The sequence below is a fragment of the Crocuta crocuta genome, unplaced genomic scaffold (assembly GCF_008692635.1).
Source record: "Crocuta crocuta isolate KB4526 unplaced genomic scaffold, BGI_CrCroc_1.0 scaffold330, whole genome shotgun sequence".
Lineage (NCBI taxonomy): Eukaryota > Metazoa > Chordata > Mammalia > Carnivora > Hyaenidae > Crocuta > Crocuta crocuta.
Window position 1 is genome coordinate 4,747,799 of NW_027530521.1, and position 20,274 is coordinate 4,768,072.

A 20,274-nucleotide genomic window follows, 5' to 3' on the forward strand; every position below is an offset into this window, starting at 1 on the left:
TTACTCCATTGCAATGATTCTTACCAAGGTCCCCACTGGCCCACATCGTGCCCAAGATGATGACCTCCATCTTCATCTTATAGACTCTCTCTTAGCGGCCTTGGACACCTTGACTACTCCTTTGTTTAGACATTAGACATTGTCTTTTTTAGGCTATGGTAGTGCAAGATTTATCTAATTGTCCTCTGCTCTGGTAATCACTCCTGTTTTACTGGCTTATCCTCTTTAACCAAACTTCTAAATCTGGGAGAAGCTCTCCTACCTTTCCACTAGCTTATAACTCTAATCTCCATCCATATACTGGTGGCTTTTAAAGTATAGACATTATTTTGCACTGGAGAGGGGGTGCTTTTAGATATATATTCTAGCAACTGTCTCAAAGCCTCCACTTTGATGTCTAATAATTACATAAAAATATGGCCAAAAAAGTGTGGCCAAAAGAGGAATATTGATTCTTACCTCTTCATCTACTCTTTTGCATATCAGGAAATGGTACCACTACCTAGGAAATCAGATACTTGTTGACACATGGTACTATTCTTATCCAGACATTTCTCATGTTCTCTTTCTGAAATGATTTTCATTGGTCTAGTCTGCTTTTTTGATTGTCTAGGTTATGATCAATATTAGTGATTCATCACTATCTCTCATCTAGTAAATGTTTTTACTTTCATTGTCTTCCATTTGGACTAGCTTAGAAGGGAAAACCAAGAGTGATTTATATCATTGAAATGATAGGAATAATCTTTTGAGAGGACAGATGGTACTACTACTCCGAAATCAGGTCACAAGTAATCCTTTTAGATGATCACCAGGACCATGAGCTCATTAGTGACCCACATGGTGTCAGGAACTTGGTCTCTTCTCTTAGAGGGCTGCAGACAGCCAGGTTCAATCACCGCAACACCAGCACAGACTCAATTGTGGAGAGAAGTCTTGATGGTATTAATGTCAGTGTGCAAAGGAGAGCAGCTTAGTTCTGATGGTCTCTTCTCATTCCCAGAATCTGGGGACTGAGGAGGCTTGAGTGGAATGACTATATGCCTTAAAAAAATAGGCATGTTTGGTAGTTAACCATGTAGTTAACTTTTTTTTTTTTTTTAACCAAACCCCACATGCAACAGAGATACTAGGTTTGTGTGAAATGTGCTTTGTTACTGTGTTGCAAGGTGCTTTGGGTAGTCACAGGTCGCCTGCATACACATGTGGACATGATACGTACTTCAGGCACTGAAGGGTACAAAGCGTCAACTTGACAAGGGGTGAAAGAAACCCTTGTAATCACCAGTTTGGAGGCTTCTAATTATTCTGAAGAATTGGTAAGAAATTCTTATACCCATATTTCCAGCTTTACTCCAGTTCATGGAATGATTGCATTTAGCTGTTGGTGAAGGCTTTGATTTGGTTATGCTTTTCCATTTTGGAGTCTACACTATTATGATTTGCTTTTGACTACATGTCATTATAATCCCCCAAACTAGTAGTTTAATTATAGGGGTTTATTTCCTCTGCTTATCAAAAATGCCCGAGTCAATTCAATAATTCTATAATTCTTTTTACTCTGCCATATCTGTGGTGTGGTTTTCATTCTCCTATTCTGGTATTTTTTTAAATTATTTTTTAATGTTTTATTTCTGAGAGAGAGAGAGAGAGAGACAGAGAGGGACAGCATGAACAGGAGAGGGTCAGAGAGAGAGGGAGATATAGAATCTGAAGCAGGCTCCAGGCTGTGAGCTAGTTGTCAGCACAGAGCCCGACATGGGGCTCGAACACATGAACTGTGAGGTCATGACCTGAGCTGAAATTGGATGCTTAACTGACTGAGCCACCCAGGTGCCCCCTTATTCTGGTATTCTTAAAGTAGAGATGCCAGGTATTGAATCCAGGGCCTCGTACACGCAAAGCTTGTGCTCTACCACTGAGCTTAATCCCTGTGTTCATTATCAAGATCACAAGATAGCACTTTGACTTCTAAGCATCACATTCACATTTCAGACAGGAAAGAGGGGATAGGGAAAGGGGAAAACAAGAAGCAGCAGAAACAATTCAAGTGACTCTATCTTTCTTTTAAAAACTTAGAATCTCAGTGGTCAGGAGAGTGTCACAGGGTCACCTGAATATGCCATAGAATCTGGCACATTGATACTTCATACAGAATAGGGTTCTGTGATTAAGAAAGAATGGGAAGCAGATATTGCATAGGTAACAGTTGGCGTTTGCCACTATCTCCCTTGGGTTAAACAACATCCATACACACCCTTCGTTCAGACATTGATCAACACCCCTGAAGTGTCATTCAATTATAACATTCAATTCAGAGTCCCACGTATTTGTCAGGTTCTTGAGTTCCCATAATGAATAAATGTAATGACAATTTTTGTTTGTCTCCTTCCTTTGTGGGAAAGGAAGAGGGTAACAATAATAAAACTTGAATTGAGAAAACAGAATTGGAGAACTGTCATTCTAGAGCGGTCATCAGATTTTCTGGGAAGTAAGAATAGTGTCTTCTTGCCCTAGTGCACTTAGTGGGCTCAGTGTCTTTGTAGCCAGTGGCAACCCCTGGCCTTGTGCTCTGGGATTATAGTCTTGTCAGTTATCCTCTGAAGCCAAATTTGTGCAGGGCACTGGGAAGGATGTCATTTGTAGGGGCTTTACTCTTTCCAAAGCCCGTTTCTTTCTTGCTGATGGAAGTAAAGGACCTGGGGATTCTATTATAGGTTAAGTAGCCATAGGCCATTAGATACCAAGATTCAAGCTCTTCTGGACAAAATTTCCTTCAAAATTCCTGACTGGCATCCAGCTGATTCATTACCTGTGAGACTAACAACAGCCCACACCTTGTACAGATGATTTTAAGTCTGAAGATTCTTCTTCCCCTTTAGGTACTGCTCTTTGTGTTCTACCCACCATCCTTCCTCGTAGCTTTATGGCTTCTGTCTGAAGCAATTCATAACAGTCAGCTTTCATAGCAGGACAACTTCTTAATCTCCTGATTGCCAGCAGGTTAGCCTTCTCTCCTTTGCAGAGAACTATTAATGAAAGGTGTTTGGGAAGCCTTGCAGGTTTGTGGCTGCCCTTTTTTTTTTTTTAAAAAAACAAAACAAAACAAAACAATTTTAGGGTTATTGAAAAGCCTGGGTTTTTCAGCCTCAAGATTTTGTGAAGCCCACACCTAATTTAAATTACAAGCACCTGGCAGAGTTTTTCCTTAACAAGTTGGTATTTCCTTTCTTCTCTCTGTGGTCTGACTAGTTCTAGACTCATTTCATCTGTCTCTTTCAGAATGTTGCTGAATGTAGCAAGAGGGACCCTGCACCCATTCATTTTATTGGATACATCTTGGGTGTTCATGGCCTATTTCCCCTCCCAGACTCTCAGTTGGGAACTTAACCCTAGCAATGTCCGTGACCCACCAGCCACATGCTGAGAGTCTCTGGCTCCTCCTGACACTTCTTCTTCTTTTTTAAATAGTTTATTGTCAAGGTGGTTTCCATATAATACCCAGTGCTCATCCCCACAAGTGCCCTCCTCCATGCCCATCACCCCCTTCCCTTACTTCCCACCCCCATCAGCCCTCAGTTTGTTCTCAGCATTCANCCTCCTGACACCTCTGTATTGACACCGTAGGGTGTGGGATGTGACTTCTTGGTGGCTGCTGAAGGGGTCATATGATGTATCCTGGAAATATAGGTGATTTAACTTTTCATGGGGTGTGTTTTGTTAAGTGAGAAAGAGGAAGCGGTGGAGATAAAAGCACATAAATTCTTCCGTTTTCTAGTGTATACCTCTGGGACATAGTTTTGTCATACAGCCTGACTGGGGCAGTCCCCATTCTGAGTATGTATAACTGCCTGGATACCAGCTGTGGCTTTTTGCACTGCAGTCATTAACATGGTAACTGAATACCTTGCACTGCTTCCTTCTTTCTCTTGCTTCTCCTTTCCTTCGTTCTTTGCTGGAATTCTACCTCCCAAATAAAGCAGCAGCATTGAATCCCTGTCCAGTTCTCTGTTTTCTAGGAAAATTGAACTAATACCCCACATTCTGACTTTTCTTACCATTTCCCATAAACCTAAAGACTTGGATGTCAACTAGTTTGCATCCTAACTCCTGGAGCAGTCAGAAGTGTAAACGATTGGTTTGCCATTGCCTGGAAAAGGGTCATCACCTTTCCATGTAGTGAAATCTGGGTCCCTACTTCCCAAAGACATGTTAACCTTCTCCCCAGCTGGGAAAAGGTGGTGTTAAAGTACTAAAATATAAAGCTTTTTCTTTTCTTCCACAGCTTTTGTCTTATGCAATACCCATTTTATTATACAGAATCATTGAAATTACACATTTGTATTTCATTGCTTATATGTATATACATATATTTTCTTCCTGCCACAGCAGTGGAAATGCAGTACAGTAGTAACTCAACTGTTTTACTTGTAGTTCTCAATGCATCCAAATTCTACCAATGCTCTCTGTCCCTTTGCCTTACTGGTAAGTAAGAAAGGACTGAAAAGAAAAGGAGCTATCAGTTGCCCTATATTTCCTTTTCATTCTATGTATTAGTCATCTTGGGCTGTCATAACAAAATAGCATAGGCTGTTGGCTGAGCAGAGATTTATTTTCTCCCATTTCTGGAGGCTGGGGAGTCTGAAGTGGTTGGGTTTTGGTGAAAGCCCTCATTTCGGCTTGCAGATGGCTGCCTTCTCGCTGCATCCTCATGTGGCGGAGACATTTCTCTCTTTCTTTTTTTTATATAAGGCCACAGTCCTATCAGATTAGAGCTCCACCCTCATGTCCTCATCTAACTGTAATTACTTCCTGAAGACATTAATTCCATATGCAATTACAGTGAAGGTTAGGGCTTCAAAATATAAATTGGCGGAGTGGTGGTGGCACAATTCAATCCATAACATTCTATGTTGTCACTTTCAGCATTAGTGGTCAGATGTTATAGGGAAGTAACACATGTGAGAAAGATATTATAAGGTTCCTTGGTCATTTATTTCTCTTAGAATTCCATTGCTGCCTTTCTGCATTTAAAGTACATTCTGGTTTAAATATTAAAGACTGGTCTTTTGGGGCTATGAGTGCTTCTCTCACAACCTTTATAGTCTTAGATGTAACACATTTACCTTTTACTTCTTGTATGTCTCCCTGAGCTTCCATGCATTGTGGCTCTGCTGGAATCCTCTACTCATGGGGCATAGTGAATGCTATATGCAAAGGGATGGCAAGAAACAGCAGATTCACATACTATGTCTGCCTCTTCTGCTTACATGTATGTTCCATTGTCTCATCAGACTTCACTTGCAAAACCTAAGTTTAAACATCAATTTATTAAAAATTTCAAGATAAAGATAGAATGTTAAACTTAATACTGGGTCCTTCTGAACCCCCCTTGAAGCCAGACCTTCAAAGCCATATTCAATTGAGCAAAATTTTAGGTTTTGTTAGTTCCAGGAGTGGTAATGATAGGAGATGATTAGTGTCCCAGCTCAAACAGGAAGAGACCAAATTCAACCTTCCTCTACCTTTTTGTCCTATTTAAGTCCTTGATGGGTTGGAAGATACCCACCCACATTTGGGAGGGCCATCTGTTTTACTCAGTCCACAAGTTCAAATGCTAATTTCTTCTGGAAATACCCAGAAATAATGTTGAACCAGATATCTGGACACCCTGTGATCTAGTCAAGTTGACAAATAAAAGCGGCCATTACAGGATGGGATGACTCATGGTTGGGTTCATTTGGGACTGTCTGCTAGATAGAAAGCCAGTCTGTGCCTCAGGCTTTCCTCACTATGGTGGCTAGATTTTGAGAGAAAATGCTTTAAAAGACTAGTGCAGAAGCTGTGTGGCCTTTTCTGACTTAGCCTTTAAGATCATGTGTGTTATTAGTTACAAGTGAGTCATTAAGGTTAGACCAGATTCAAGGCAGAGGAACCCCACCTCTTGATGAGGGGCTGTCAAGGCCACATTGCAGAAGAGCATGTGGAGCGGGAGCTGTTGTTGTAGCCATTTGCCATAGTCGGCTGTAGGGTTCAAAGATCAATGAGGTGGCTCTAAAGGTACATTATTTCCTGTGCTTTTCTGTGATTCTGATCTCTGGAGGGAAAAGGAGAGCTAGGATGGAAATGTGGGTTTTTACAGGATTTTTCACTTGGGTCAGAAAATTAAATGCTTAGTGTCTAACTTCATACTGAAGCTTTACAAAGATTTAAATTCAGTAATATCCAGTGTTTTTGGAATATACATATCTATGGATTTTAACACTTGGGTCAATTCTTGTTACCACTCTTTACAAAACAGGGTAGAAGAGTTCAACATCCCAAAGAATGATTTTGTGCTGCATCCGTGTCCTTAGCCCCTGTCTCACTTCTAACGCCTGATAACCTCTTATCTCCAGGTCAAACTTGGTTTGTTTACTGGTCTTCAAAGTATGCTGTGCATATCCTAGGAGGTGCACAAGATCAGCCAAAGGGGGAAAAAAAGAAAAAATAACAGCATTTCCATCTCATCTGTTTACATTTCAATCTTTATTTATGCTTTAAAATGCACATAGTACATTAGCACTATGGTAAACACATATAACTTATAAATAAATAAATGTTTTGGGAAGGTTGCTTAAAAATTGGTTACTGATAAAGATAAGTGACCAAGAAGTTTTTAGACTACTGGCTTTAGATTAGCACCAAAAGCAATTTCCTCTGAGGTGAAAGTAGCATGGTTGTTTACACATGGACTTTTTTCTTAGCCAAATGTAATAGTGGATGAAGGACAAGGAGGCTACTTGGGGAAAAGTATAGCTGTCTGAGTGGGGGCTTGGATTTCCCAAATGAGCTTGTAAAAGGTTCTGCAATTACTTACTCAATTTTTGCCTTTCCCGATCGATTATAGGCTCCGTAGAGACAGGGGCCATTTATGTCATTCATTTAAATATATGCCTGGCATATTTTAAGATTTAAGGACACAGGAGAGAACACGGCAGTCAACATCTTGGCTCTTCTGAAGTATACTTTTCTAGAATAAGAAATAAATAGTAAAGAAGCAAATAAGAAAAATTCAGATAGTGGTAAGTTCTAGGAAGAAATAACAGGGTAATGGGCTAGAGGGGTACGATAGTAGGTTAGATATTCATGGGAGATCTCTCTGAGAAGGTCCCATTTGAGCTATAACATGAATGATAGTAAGGAGTCAGCTACCTGAACATCATATAGGTTTGGGAATTTGACAGCAGATAGGAATAACACACAAATTTTTGTTTTATTGATTGTTTTGTTTATTGATTGTTTTATTGATATATTGATAAATATATATAAAGCCTAGAGTGGGGGAAAATCTCATAGAAAGCCTCCATGCCAGGAAATCTGGGGGGTCAGTAGAGGACAGTGAGCAGTGACACAATGTATCTAGACAGAGAGGGTCTGATATTTCATAGTAGCTTTTCTTTTTTTTTTTTTTTTAAATGTTTTTTATTTATTTCTGGGAGAGAGAGAGAGACAGCGTGAACAGGGAAGGGTCACAGAGAGAGGGAGTCACAGACTGAAACAGGCTCCAGGCTCCGAGCTGGCTGTCAGCACAGAGCCCGACGCGGGGCTCGAACCCACGAACCGCGAGATCATGACCTAAGCGAAAGTCGGACGCTTAACCGACTAAGCCACCCAGGCGCCCCTCATAGTAGCTTTTCTGTGGCCCCTGGATATGGTGGCAAAAACATCCAACAGTTTTCCGCACCTTTTTAAAAGAAGCCTCAAGTAACTGGTGGATCTGGAGAGGCCTTAGGGTGACCTGGGACCAGATGGGAACCTGTGTCTTGATGCCAGTGTGGTTTCTAGCAATTATTCTTCTCTGTAGACTGTGGTCCATGGATGGACACGCATTCGTTCCACTGGGTACTGAGGGTAAAACAGCAAATGAGTCCATCCTTTTACAGCCTTCTGGTTCTCTCCTCACTGAAGAGAGTCACCTTCTCCTTGTATGTCTGTTTGCAGACTAGAAGAGGTAGATACAGAGATAAAACTGAAAATGCAAAGGAGGTTTCTGGTGGCCAAGTCCACAAAAGGTAAAAGAGGAGAGGAGTTGGCAGGGAGAGTCTCAGACCATGATGTGGGCCTGATCTGTGCGTGGAGAAGGAAAAAGAAGGAAGATCGGGTTGGAAGATCCTCAGACTTTAGTGCAACTCTGAGGAAGTCTCATCTAGACAATGATTATTTATTAGAGGAGTCCCATAATGGGCAGAAACCGCCTGGTTCTAGAACCCCTACTGTCTTCAGGGGGAATGTGGCCTTGGCCCAGATACTGCAGTGGATTCCAAAGGGGAATCTGCTACCTGCATTCCCCACAGCAGGCCCCCCCCTTGACGGGAGAACCAAGAGGTGCATCTCCATGGCTGCTGTACCTTGTCCTTGGCAACAGCCCCCTAGCCAGCCTCTGTGGGTATTTTTTATATTGAAAATACTACCCACCCCCACCCACCGGGCACCTGCTCATGCTCCCAATTAATGTAATGAGCATCTTATAAAGGAACCACAGAACAATTTTATTCCTATTGATACTTGTCTCAAGGAATGTCATTAATCGCCAAGACATAATTCTTGGCCATTAACTTTTATTAATTAATTGAGATTTTTCTTTAGTGTGTATTTTGGAATCCAGGAGGGTGGGATTTTGACTGAAATCAAATCAGCAAATGCAGATTGTGGCTGATATGAGTGCCTTGGAAACTTCTGTGATGGGACCTGGGGGCCAGAGATGACAAAGGGACACAGACCTAGGGAGAACGGGGGTGAAGACACCTGGGTTCACCTGTAGTGTTGCAGCAGTACTTACAGGATGTTTGGGTTCTGAAGGGCAAATATAAAGTGAATGGGAAGAGGGCTAGGGCTGGGTTAGTGCTGGAATCTTGGAGCCGGTCTGAGCCTGCAGCAGGGTGCACAGCAGCAGGTTGTGGGTCAGCAATAATGAGAAGCATGGCCCTTACCTCTCCCTGGAATCTATCACCCATCCTGGGATGGACGTGCCTCTCCTACAGGTCCATATAAACTCTCCCTGTTGCAGATGTTCCTTACAGTTCCTGCTTTCTTGACATGCCCTTTTAGTGGTCAGTTACCCAGGTTTGGTGCTTTTGTTTTTGTTTTTTGTTTGTTTTTCTTGTCTTTTTCCTGAAATAGATGGTCAAGGTATTACTCTTTTCTCTTTTTCCAGCTGCCATTAGTGATTCTCTGAAGCAACACATTCTTGAGCCACTGGTGACCAGGAGTCTCCAACCAACTTCCTGACCTTGCTTAAGAAATATATGGGGTTTCAAACAGTGTGCATTAAGTCACCAGAGTGGCACTGGAGAGGGATAGGGGAGGGTAGAAAATAAATTGAGTTTGAATGGCAGCAAAACAAATACCATGTTAACTCAGACATTCAATATATAGAAGAAATTGTCTGGTTCCTTGGTAATAAAACTTTAAAGAGAAGCTCATCTGGCCCCAAGTAAACAGAGGTAATGAGCTTTTGTCTACAATAATACTAGTACATGGGATTTCTCACTGGGAGACTTTAAGTTTTAAGCTGTTGCTAAGTCCCGAGTAGGAAAATTTGGTTTCTTTTAATCCTTATTTCTTGGGTTTGAAGGGAGTGAGAGTGCAGTGGGAGAGGGACTGTTCATGTCTTCAATGATAAGGGAAGGGTCTGTGCCAGGCTGGAAAGGTTCTAGAAGGAAAAGAAATCACAGAATTCAAGGTGGTAGCAATCTTAGTTCCAACTTGTTTTTTAGCAGGTGTGGAAAGACAGACTGAGGCAAGTTTAGATGCAGAACAATGGAGCAGAAAGAAGACAAGTCAGAAGGGCTGGGTTCAAGTACCAGCTTGAACTCAGTGGTCTCTGTGACTTAGCTCTGATGCCAGCATCCTTCCCCTGTGACCTGCCCTTCTTAGGCTTTTGGAGGCAATGTGGAACACTCAACGGCCAAATATGACCCCCAGAATCTTAGGCAAAATTCCTGATACTTGTTGGCATTTTGAATACAAATAGTAGGTAGAGGTTAGACCTTCTTTGTATATTGCTGTGTTCCTTGCAGTTCAGTCCATCTGGTCCCCATAACAACCCTCATCTCTTAAACCAGGATTCTAATGAGACATTAGCAAATTCAGTATTCCTCTTCTGAACATGTTTCTCATGATGTTCTCAATTGGTGATTCTTGGATGTTGATGTTTATGGGTCAACTAACATTTGAAATCTTTCACCTGGATTTTTGGCTCTAAAATCTTCAGTACTTCATCCATATCTAGTACCAATAGATAAGTCTACATAACAAGTATGCGGATGTCAAAAAAAGAAATCAAATTAGACTACCTAACTCTAACATTATAAAAGTTAGAGCATCGGGGCACCTGGGTGGCTCAGTTGGTTGAGTGTTTGACTCTTGATTTCAGCTCAGGTCATGATCTCGTGGTTCGTGTCAAGCCCCATGTTGGGCTCCATGCTGACAATATGGAGCCTGCTTGGGATTCTTTCTCTCTCCTTCTGTCTCTAACCGTCCCCTGCTCTCTCTCTCTCTTTCTACTGTTATCATTAGAGTGATAACAGTACTGTGGGGAGCAAAGAAAAAGGGCCACAAGGCTAGTACAGGGTGACCACAGACCTCTGCCTTGTAAGGTGGACAAAGACTCTTGCTCACCGCAGCGACATTACAAATCCCAGGCTTTTAAGCCTTTCCCACATACATGACCTCTTGTAGCTGATATTTCTTCTTCTTTTAAATGGCAGTTTTATTCATCCTGGCTCTTGAGGCCATTGGGAGGACCAAATTAAACAATGGTTTCATTAAACCTGACAGTGCTATTAAAAGGTATACTAGCTAGTTAGTTGCCCTGGACTAGAACTGGGGGTTCCTGAGAGCTAATTCAAGTCCTGATGGGTCTTCTTTTCATAGCTCTGGGGAGAAAGTTGTAATTAAGTGTAAATTGTAGAGAAGGCTATCAGTGTTTGGAGGCAAAAGGAAGCCAGCACCATATCATCTTTTTTGAAAAGATAATTAAAAATTTCAGTATATAGAATTATGTAAGTCATATTTAACTGTTTAGAAACCACATGAGTTTATACTCCGAAGGAAAAAGACAATGACCAAGCTGAGCTGTTCCTTTTTTGTGGATGTTCACTGAGTCCAAGCACAGAACTATTTTCTCTTTATCCCAAGTGAAGGTGAGGCAAGAGGTGACCATGGAGTAACTTAACACCTGGGGATATTAAAACATTAATTCTCATTAATAAAACTCAAAGATTTCCTGAGACCAAAGAACAGGAGAAAAACAAGAGTCTAGGAAGTTGGTCTTTTTACTAATGCTTTTGTCCTAAGTAATATTTCTCCAACTATCATTCAGATAGCATCATATTTCATTTTTCTGCTTCAACATCAAATTCTTTAGAGAGGACCCTAGAAATCCATTTGCCGTTCTGTGAGATGGAATCCAGGACATGATGATGATCATTATTATTATCACTGAAGATAAAGAAATCTATCACTTTCACTATTTCCTGCTGCCTGCATAATAACTCAAGCTCTGTCTCTTGGTCATCTACTTTAAGGGACAATATAATGTCATTGCTGGGAATTACATATATCTACTCATTACAAAGCCAACAGCCCTTGGTTAGCTTTAATAGATCAAATTCGATTTAAAAAAAAGTCATGGGAACAATTACTCTATTTCTTTTGAGAGCTTGGGAGTCTTTTCTCTACAAAAGTGGGTCTAAAAAGTTCACTGCTCAGTGAATATCAGTTTGCTTCTGGGAAATGGCATGTGATTTGTGAATTTTGTTCTATCTTATAAAACCTTAGCAAAGTATTTCCAGTTATTAAACAATGACCCAAGGCATGTCAACAATCGATTGGCTTCATGTCTGCTTGTTTCAGAAGACTAAGAGAACACAGTTCATAGGAACATCATGACCCTTAACATCATCTCCAAAAGTTCATCCATTCATACTTATTGAACACCTTGTTTATACAAAGCACCAAGTCCAGTGCTGAGTGTATGAAATGAATGAGGCCTTGTGTGGGTTCTTGAACCATTCTCTAACAGAGGAATAAGTGTCGATTCTTCTCTTTGTGGAGTGCACAGATTCTGTGAATGATGCTGAATTCCCAGATGTCCTGTGTAAGGATTTGGCTGCTTTTTCAATGCCATTATCTCTGTGGTTTTAAGCCAAGTGTTCAGGTAAAATTATCCTTGGTTGTGTCTTTGTGCCATCTGAATCCAGAGACCTGAAAGTCTATGTAATATTATGTGATGAATGCTATTAAGGGTTGTGGGTACAAAGACCCATGAAAGTACAGAAGAGTGTTTTCTAATAGCAGAAATAGTCATTAAACCTGGGCTTAAAAAGTGAGTTATAATTATCTGGGTAAAAATGTGGATAATGGTATCCAGGGAGGAAACAGTCTCTATGAAGGTATAGAGGTATAAGAGAATATGACATATTTGGGCATTTTCATAGTACCTGTAACATAGGGCGGTGGTGGTTGCTGATGCTAGATGAGCACACTAGGCCTGTTAGTGAAGGGGATGCTATTTTTTTAAAGTTTATTTAGTTTGAGAGACAGAGCATGAGTGGGAGAGGGGCAGAGAGAGAGAGAGAGAGAGAGAGAGAGAGAGAGAGAATCCCAAGCAGGCTCTGCATTGTCAGCTTGGAGCCCAATGCAAGGCTTCAACCCATGAGATCCTGAGCTGAGCTGGAACCAAGAGTCAGATGCTTAACCAGCTGAGCCTCCCAGGTGCCCCAGGATGCCATTTTGTATGTTAGGTTATCTCTGACTGACTTAGTCTGTTCATATCTTCTGGTTGCTAGAGAAAATGAGGAATTACTATCTTTTTTTTTTTTTTNGTTTTAAATTAATTAAAACAAATCTAAAGTATTTAGATGCTTCCATATTTGGTGCGTAGACATTTATGATTGTTAGTTCTTCCTGATGGGNGAATTACTATCTTGTTCAAACTCCTGGTATTGTAACTCAAGGTTAACACGTGGTTTTAACTATCAGTGTGTTTGCTTCCCATTGGAGCTCACTTTCACCACTCTCTGCTCCTGCCTGAAGCCCCAGAAACCCCTTCTTCCATGCAGGGCATGTGCCATTCAAAGTTGTGTTCATTTAGTCACGTGCGCTGCTTTTGTCAGAAATTGCATTTCCAACTGAAATACTGAACCTATGACTTGAAGTATGAAAGCAGGAGAAAGTTAATAAATTTACCAAGTTCTTCTCTCACAACCTTTTCTAATTAGTGACTATATGTTGAAGTAATAGTTGTTAAAATATTGATAAAGAGAAGTTTGAGGGAGCTGGTTGAAAGGAAGACCTGTGAGATAGGGAGAGCAATGTTTTTCCCTACCAAGCATGGGAAAACCCTACCCCAGTGCTTGCTGGCCCTGATGCCAGAAGGTTGTTGTGTCTCTGCCATGGCTACAGTGTTTTCAGTCATACATGTTTGGCTTTTTTATGCATGTCTGTTTAGTCTTTCCCCAAATTCCAATCATATGAGGGGGTTGATTAACACATTTTGTTGTGTTCATATCTTTCCCCTAAGCACATTTAAACCATGCATAATACAAGTTGACCCAAATGGGCTTATCATCCTATGTGATACTTTTGTTTTTCAGGAAAAGGTGAAAGCTGAACTTCCAACTTTATTAGGTCTGTCTTCTGTTTGAAGACAGAAGGGACTGAGATGACCATCTGTGAGCCTTGTGTATCACACTCCTTGGCTGGATTTCTGTACTGTAATATATAATATACGACACATCTGTAATATTTGGTATGTGATAGATAATGATATCCTTTATATCATCTAATCAAATTATATATTGTATTACGCAATACTATTGTATAATATAAATTATCTTAATCTTTTCCTTTGCTCATCTTATCAGTGCTATTGCTGATCCTGGAGTTGATAGCATGTGGAGCTATGGACATCTTGGCCATGTCTAGTTTTGGTCTTATTTAATAACTGCTTAAAAATGGAAGACTAGCTACCCCTTTTTATGCCATGCCCCATTTCACAACAATCTGAAAGTGGTTATGTGTACTGGCTCAAATCCTCCCCCCACCAACCTGGCTATGAATTTTTGTTTGTCCACTTCTTGAATAAATCTTGAGGAAATTACTTTTGCAAATCTTTTTTTTTTTTTTTTGCCTCTCCAGAAAATTAAGAATAATAACTAATTTTGGATGGATTGCCAAACCTCTTTAATTTATATAATCATAATTCCTGTTTAAAGAACTGTTGAAAAGTTTAATTGAGACAGTTTTTATAGTGTAGTTGGTTGGGTTCTTTTTTTAAAAAAAATTTTTTTAAATGTTTTATTTGTTTCTGTGTGTGTGTGAGAGAGAGAGAGAGAGCGAGCGAGCAGGGGAGGGTCAGGGAGAGGGAGATACAGAATCTGAAGCAAGCTCCAGGCTCTGAGCTAGCTGTCAGCACAGAGCCCGATGTGGGGCTCAAACCCATGAATCATGAGATCATGACCTGAACCGAAGTCTGACACGTAACCAACTGAGCCACCCAGGCGCTCCATTGGTTGGGTTGTAATGAAGATTTTCTTCCAACTTGAATACTGTTAGCTCCATGGTCAGTAAATACTGTTATTACTATCTTTTGTTAGGATGTTTAGTATGTAACTGTTAAGTCATTTGCAGATATTGGTGTTAGATTATGTATCATAAAACAGTACAAAACAAAGGAGGGTTGAATGTCAGGCTTGCAACCCTGGGTTTGGTTAATCCTCTGGGTGTGATAATTACTCTTATGATTTGATCATCTCTGAGTTGGTGAACATGTTATTTATAAATCCATTAGTTTAATTACTTGTAGTAGCTATATTGTCTTACTGTTGGCTTGTGTTTGGAAAGCAAATCCTTCTTTGCTCCCTAAATTCTTTCTAACAAGTTAGCCTGGGTGGGGGAGGGAGGGAGAAGGATAATTATTTTGTGATTTGAGTTGTATACTAACAGGCTGCTGATGGGGCATGGTTATGAATTCAGTCCTGAACCTAAAGGAGAGCTAGATGTTCGAAAACTTCCCAGGATTTTTCAGGGAATGCTCTGATTGTCTATGAATGATACTAAATCCCCAGAAGTATCATGTTGGGATCTGGCTGCTTTCTCAATGTTTTTCTCTTCATGCTTCCTAAAAGATCACTAAGACAGAAGTATCCTTGATGGTGTTTCCTGCATGAATGTAGAGGGGGAGAGAGAGGGAAAGATGGAAGAAAGGAAGAAAGGAAAAAAGGAGAGAGAAAGAGGCAAAGAGAGGGAAAAGAGAGGTCGGATATAGCTGTTGAAGTCAGAAAGACCCTCCACAGAATAATGAAGTTCCTCAAGTTCACACACCCTTTTGGTTCTGATACATGTGGGGGTATGCTGTCACTAGAAGATGCTGGGGTGGGCGGGGACACACACACACACACACACACACACGAATATATAAAGCTTTGAATAGAAAATGAAATATTTTGGAGGGATTCAACATTCTTAGTCTTAGATAGGTCACAACTTTGGAAGAGAAGAAAGGATATGGAGTATATACACCTTGTGTTTTAGTCTTTTTGGGCTGCTGTAACAAAATACCACAGCCTGGGTGGCTTACAAACAACAGAAATTTTCCTGCATCCTCTCATGGTAGAGAACAGACAGGGAAAACCAGTTTTTTACTGACTTTTATAAGGACACTAATCCCATTTATGAGGGTTCCACCCTCAAGATGTTAATCCTTATAACCTCCCAGAGGCCCTGCCTTTTAGTATCATCACATTGAAGGGTAGAATTTCAACTGAATTTTGGAGAGACACAAATGTTCAGTTCATAACTCATGGTAACATAGAGTATATTGAGGAACAGGATTTGTTTTCCTAGATTGTGATTCATGATGTCATAATGGTGATCTTCTTAGGGAAAACAGTCACCTTACAGACCCAAAAGAATTTATTTATTAGAATATTAGAACTTAAAAAAATTTTTTTAATGTTATTTTATTTTTGAGAGACAGAGAGACAGAGTGTGAGCAGGGAGGCGCAGAGAGAGAAGGAGACACAGAATCAGTAGCAAGCTCTAGCTCGGAGCCACTTGAGTGGTTGACCTCAGCTCAGATCATGATCTCACAGTTTGTGAGTTTGAGCTCCGCATTGGGCTCTGTGCTGACAGCTCAGAGCCTGGAGCTTGCTTCTGATTCTGTGTCCCCTTCTCTCTCTGTACCTCCTTTGCTCACACTCTGTTTCTCCAAAATAAATAAATGTTAAAACAAATCTTAAAAAATAGAATATTAGAACTTATTATTAAGTGTTTAGTGGCTTAAGGAAAGCAGGGAGACAAATACTCAGAAACCTGAGGTTAAGTAGTTTGTTTGAGGTCACATAGACATTAAGCAACATACATGAGACTAGAGTCTAGATTTCTTGAGTAGAGTTCAATATTCCCATTACTGGGGAACACATTAGGATTTTTGTTGATAATATTTTTTCACCAAGTTTGAGCCTGGTTTGTGATTTCACAAGTGTTCTTTTAAGCCATAAGGAATGTAAAAATTTTTTCACTTTTTTTTTGTGGTTTCTTTTAACCTATTTGACATTAAAATGGTTTCTCTAATATCTGGTGAATTCTTGACTTGTCCTGTTAAGGGTTTCGTCTCTGGAAATATAAAACAATGAAGAGAGATTTCTAATTTTAGACTTATTTCTGCCAAGAGAATTGAAGTAGAAGTGAAGGACAACCTGGTATAAAGTTAGCAATAGTATTTATAATAACAATGAAAGTATTTAGTGATCCAAGTCAGGCATTTATCTTAGGCTCTAGGAAGGAGTATATTTCAAAAAGTCCAGATAAAAATGGTTAAGAGCAACAGGAGAATTTAGAAAAGAGAAAAGGCTGGCATTGAGGTTACATATTATTCCTTTGAAAAAGAAAGTAGTGGTAGTATGACTTCATGGGCACCTCTGTGCTTGGATTTAATTTGTCACAAAAGGAATATATATATTACTGTATAAATTTCTCTTCAGCCTCTGCACCCCAACATATAATCTATTTGACTATTGAGAGGTAGTGCAGCCAACATGTTGGTGTATATTCTTGCAGATCTATTCTCTATACACACACATAAATATACACTTACTTATGTATATAAGATAATCAATCATTTCAGTTTTCCCTGACTGAGGAGTTTCTTGATATGTGGGAATGATATTATGATTTATAATAAATATATATTTAGCCTTCCACCAGTTCTTGGCACAAAGCTGGAAAAGCCTTTGGAATTTTGTCAGAAGAGACAGAAAGGTGTCTTTTGTTACGTTAACAAGATGGCTTTAGGAAAGCTCTTAGGTTACCTATGGATGAGGGCTGGTTGTCAGGGGAACCAACCACTTGATTATAGAGTGTTGGCATTTTCTTTTTCTTTTTTTTTTTTTTAATGTTTTTTTATTTATTTCTAGGAGAGAGAGAGACAGCGTGAGCAGAGGAGGGTCAGAGAGAGAGGGAGTCACAGACTCTGAAACAGGCTCCAGGCTCTGAGCTGGCAGTCAGCACAGAGCCCGACGCGGGGCTCGAACCCACGAACTGCGAGATCATGACCTAAGGGAAAGTCGGACGCTTAACCGACTAAGCCACCCAGGCGCCCCAGAGTGTTGGCATTTTCAATACCTCTAGTGAGGAGAGGGACTGGAGGTTGAATCAGTTGCCATTTGTGACTCTCTAATGAAGCTTCCATAAAAAGCCAAAGGACAGGGTTTAGAGAGCTTCCTGGTTGGTGAACACCGGGAAATGCTGAAAAGTGGCGTCTCTGGAGAAACCATGGAAGCTCTTCACCTTTTCCTCATACCTCGCCTTATGCATCTGTTCCATCTAGTGGTTCCTGTGTTATATCTTTTTATAATAAATCAATAATAAGTAAAATGTTTCTCTCAGTTCTGTGAGCTGCTCTAGCAAAGTAATTGAATCTGAAGAAGGGTCTTGGGAACTTCTGATTTATAGTCAGTAGGTCTTAAGTACAGGTAACAGCCTAGAACTTGTGGATGACATCCTAGGCTGGAGGGTGTTGTTGGAACCTCCAATTTGTAGCCAGTTGGTCAGAAGTACAGATAGCTTGGGCTTGCAATTGGTATCTATTGGTATCGAGGGCAGTCTTGTAAGACCGAATCCTTCACCTGTGAAATCTGATGCTATCTTTGGGTAGATAGTGTCAGAACTGAGTTGAATTGTAGGACACCCACTGCTTGTTGTGTGTGTGACCCGCCACCCCCACCCACATTGGAATTGGGTCCAGGAAAATAGTGGGACCTCCAGTGCTAAAACCAGGAGAATCTCATGTGAACCGGGATGATTGGTCACCCTATCCAAGTACAGATGGGTGAGAGGGTGTCTGCCCTCACTCTCTGCCACACATCCTCGCTGAAGTGGGACAAGAGGAAGAAAGTGACTATAGGAGGGAATGGATAAAGTCTTTCAAATTTTTTTCTGGTATTTGAATGATTGTCACTTGTCTTCCTGGTTTCTAAAGTTGATGGCTTATGTAACTCATGATCTAGTCTTTTCAGACCAAGCAATTTCTTTTTTTTTTTANGCTTTTAATCTTGATGAGGTCCCAACAGTTTATTTTTGCTCTTGATTCCCTTGCTTTTGGGGATGTGTCAAGTAAGAAGTTGCTGCGCAGACCAAGCAATTTCTTTGTCTAGCTTGGTGTCTACAGAGATGTGAAACATATCATTGACACTTCCAAGTCTCTGACACATTCTCTGTCTAGACCTTGGGGTCAGCCTTGGCTATAGAGTTACCTTACTTTTCATTACAGGAGACCCCATGGCAGGCTCATGAGGCCAACCCCCATTCAGAGTGTCCCTGCATCATGAGAACTAGGGGAGGCTCAGGAGTTAAAACTACATCTTTCTCCCACTCTTCTTGCCTCTCTTCTTATATTTCTCTCCCTCCCCCTTTCCCTCTCTCTCGTTTTATTACTCTACCCTCTTGACGATGCTGACCCCACTAGAATGGCACAGGGTACCCGGTATAGTGGTCTCCTTGCAGAATCCAAAACTGGGAGCGTGGTAAAAATCCCCTAAACTTGGTGTTTCCCTTTAACTTTTAGAAGTCATCTTTCCTACTCTAGGCTCAAGCTTTAGGATGAAATCTGAAACTCACTTGTCTGAGCTCTTATTTCTGTCAGTCGGTCGACCTCTGGAGCTTTTCTTCTCATTTCCTTAGTCCAGCATTGTTGGAATTGTCCCTTATCTCATCTTTTTTGGACCTTCCCTTCATGAAATACTATCTAGTGAGTAGTCCCTCAAGTCTGGTTTTCAATCCTATGATTTTACTAAATACATTAAGTACTTATTTTCCCCTGAGGAATTTTATGAATGGCCTAGTCTTGAGGGTCAAGTCTACAAGAGGTCAATGTGCTAAGGAGGAAATTTTAAATTTAATGGTGTAATATTTATAAAATATCTGTAATAACATAGGGTTTTCCTGCTATCCAAAAATAGAGCATTCCTATAAAACTTTTGCAAGCCAAAATGATATAAAGCAAAGAAGCAATTACCATTAATTGATATGGAAAAGTTTTTGAGTGTTCCCCAAAAGTAACCTCTCTCAGGCTTTTTTTTTTTTTTGTCACTTTAGGATTCATCTTGCTAATGGATGCACAAAATAAATCTAGATAAAGCACAGATGCTTTACAAACACAGCTCAAAGCTGTGGTGGCTGATATTGAGATGCTGAGTGTAGTTACCTGAGAAGGAGCTTAGAAGTGCCATTCTTGCCGCTTGGAATGTGTGCAGCCTCTAAAGAGGTTTGCTGCAAAAACAGACACGGAATGCTATTTTAACTTTCCACCTTTTTTTTGGTAAAAGTGAAAATATTCTTCAGATTTCTTTCAGTTAGTGAAAACAGATACTAATGCAGGTCTTTTTAAAAAGCCAAGTGGCATAATGTGAACTTTTGAAAAGTACAGGATACTTGTATATCATTAAAAAGACTGAAACAGGACTGAACATATATTGTTTTCTGACTTTCTTTCCTCATCCAACAAAATATGAGATATTTTCCCATGTCAGAACAGAGAGCTACTTCATTTTTTTTAGTGGTTGTTAATGATGTCATGTCATGGATGCACCATAATTAATTGAATCATTTCCTTCTAGTAAGGGATATTTAGCTTCAAATTTAGGAAAAGAGTATATTTGTGGAAGACAGGAGTAGTGATGCATTTTAAGGATAGATACCAAAGAGTGGAACAAACTTGCAAGGATAATA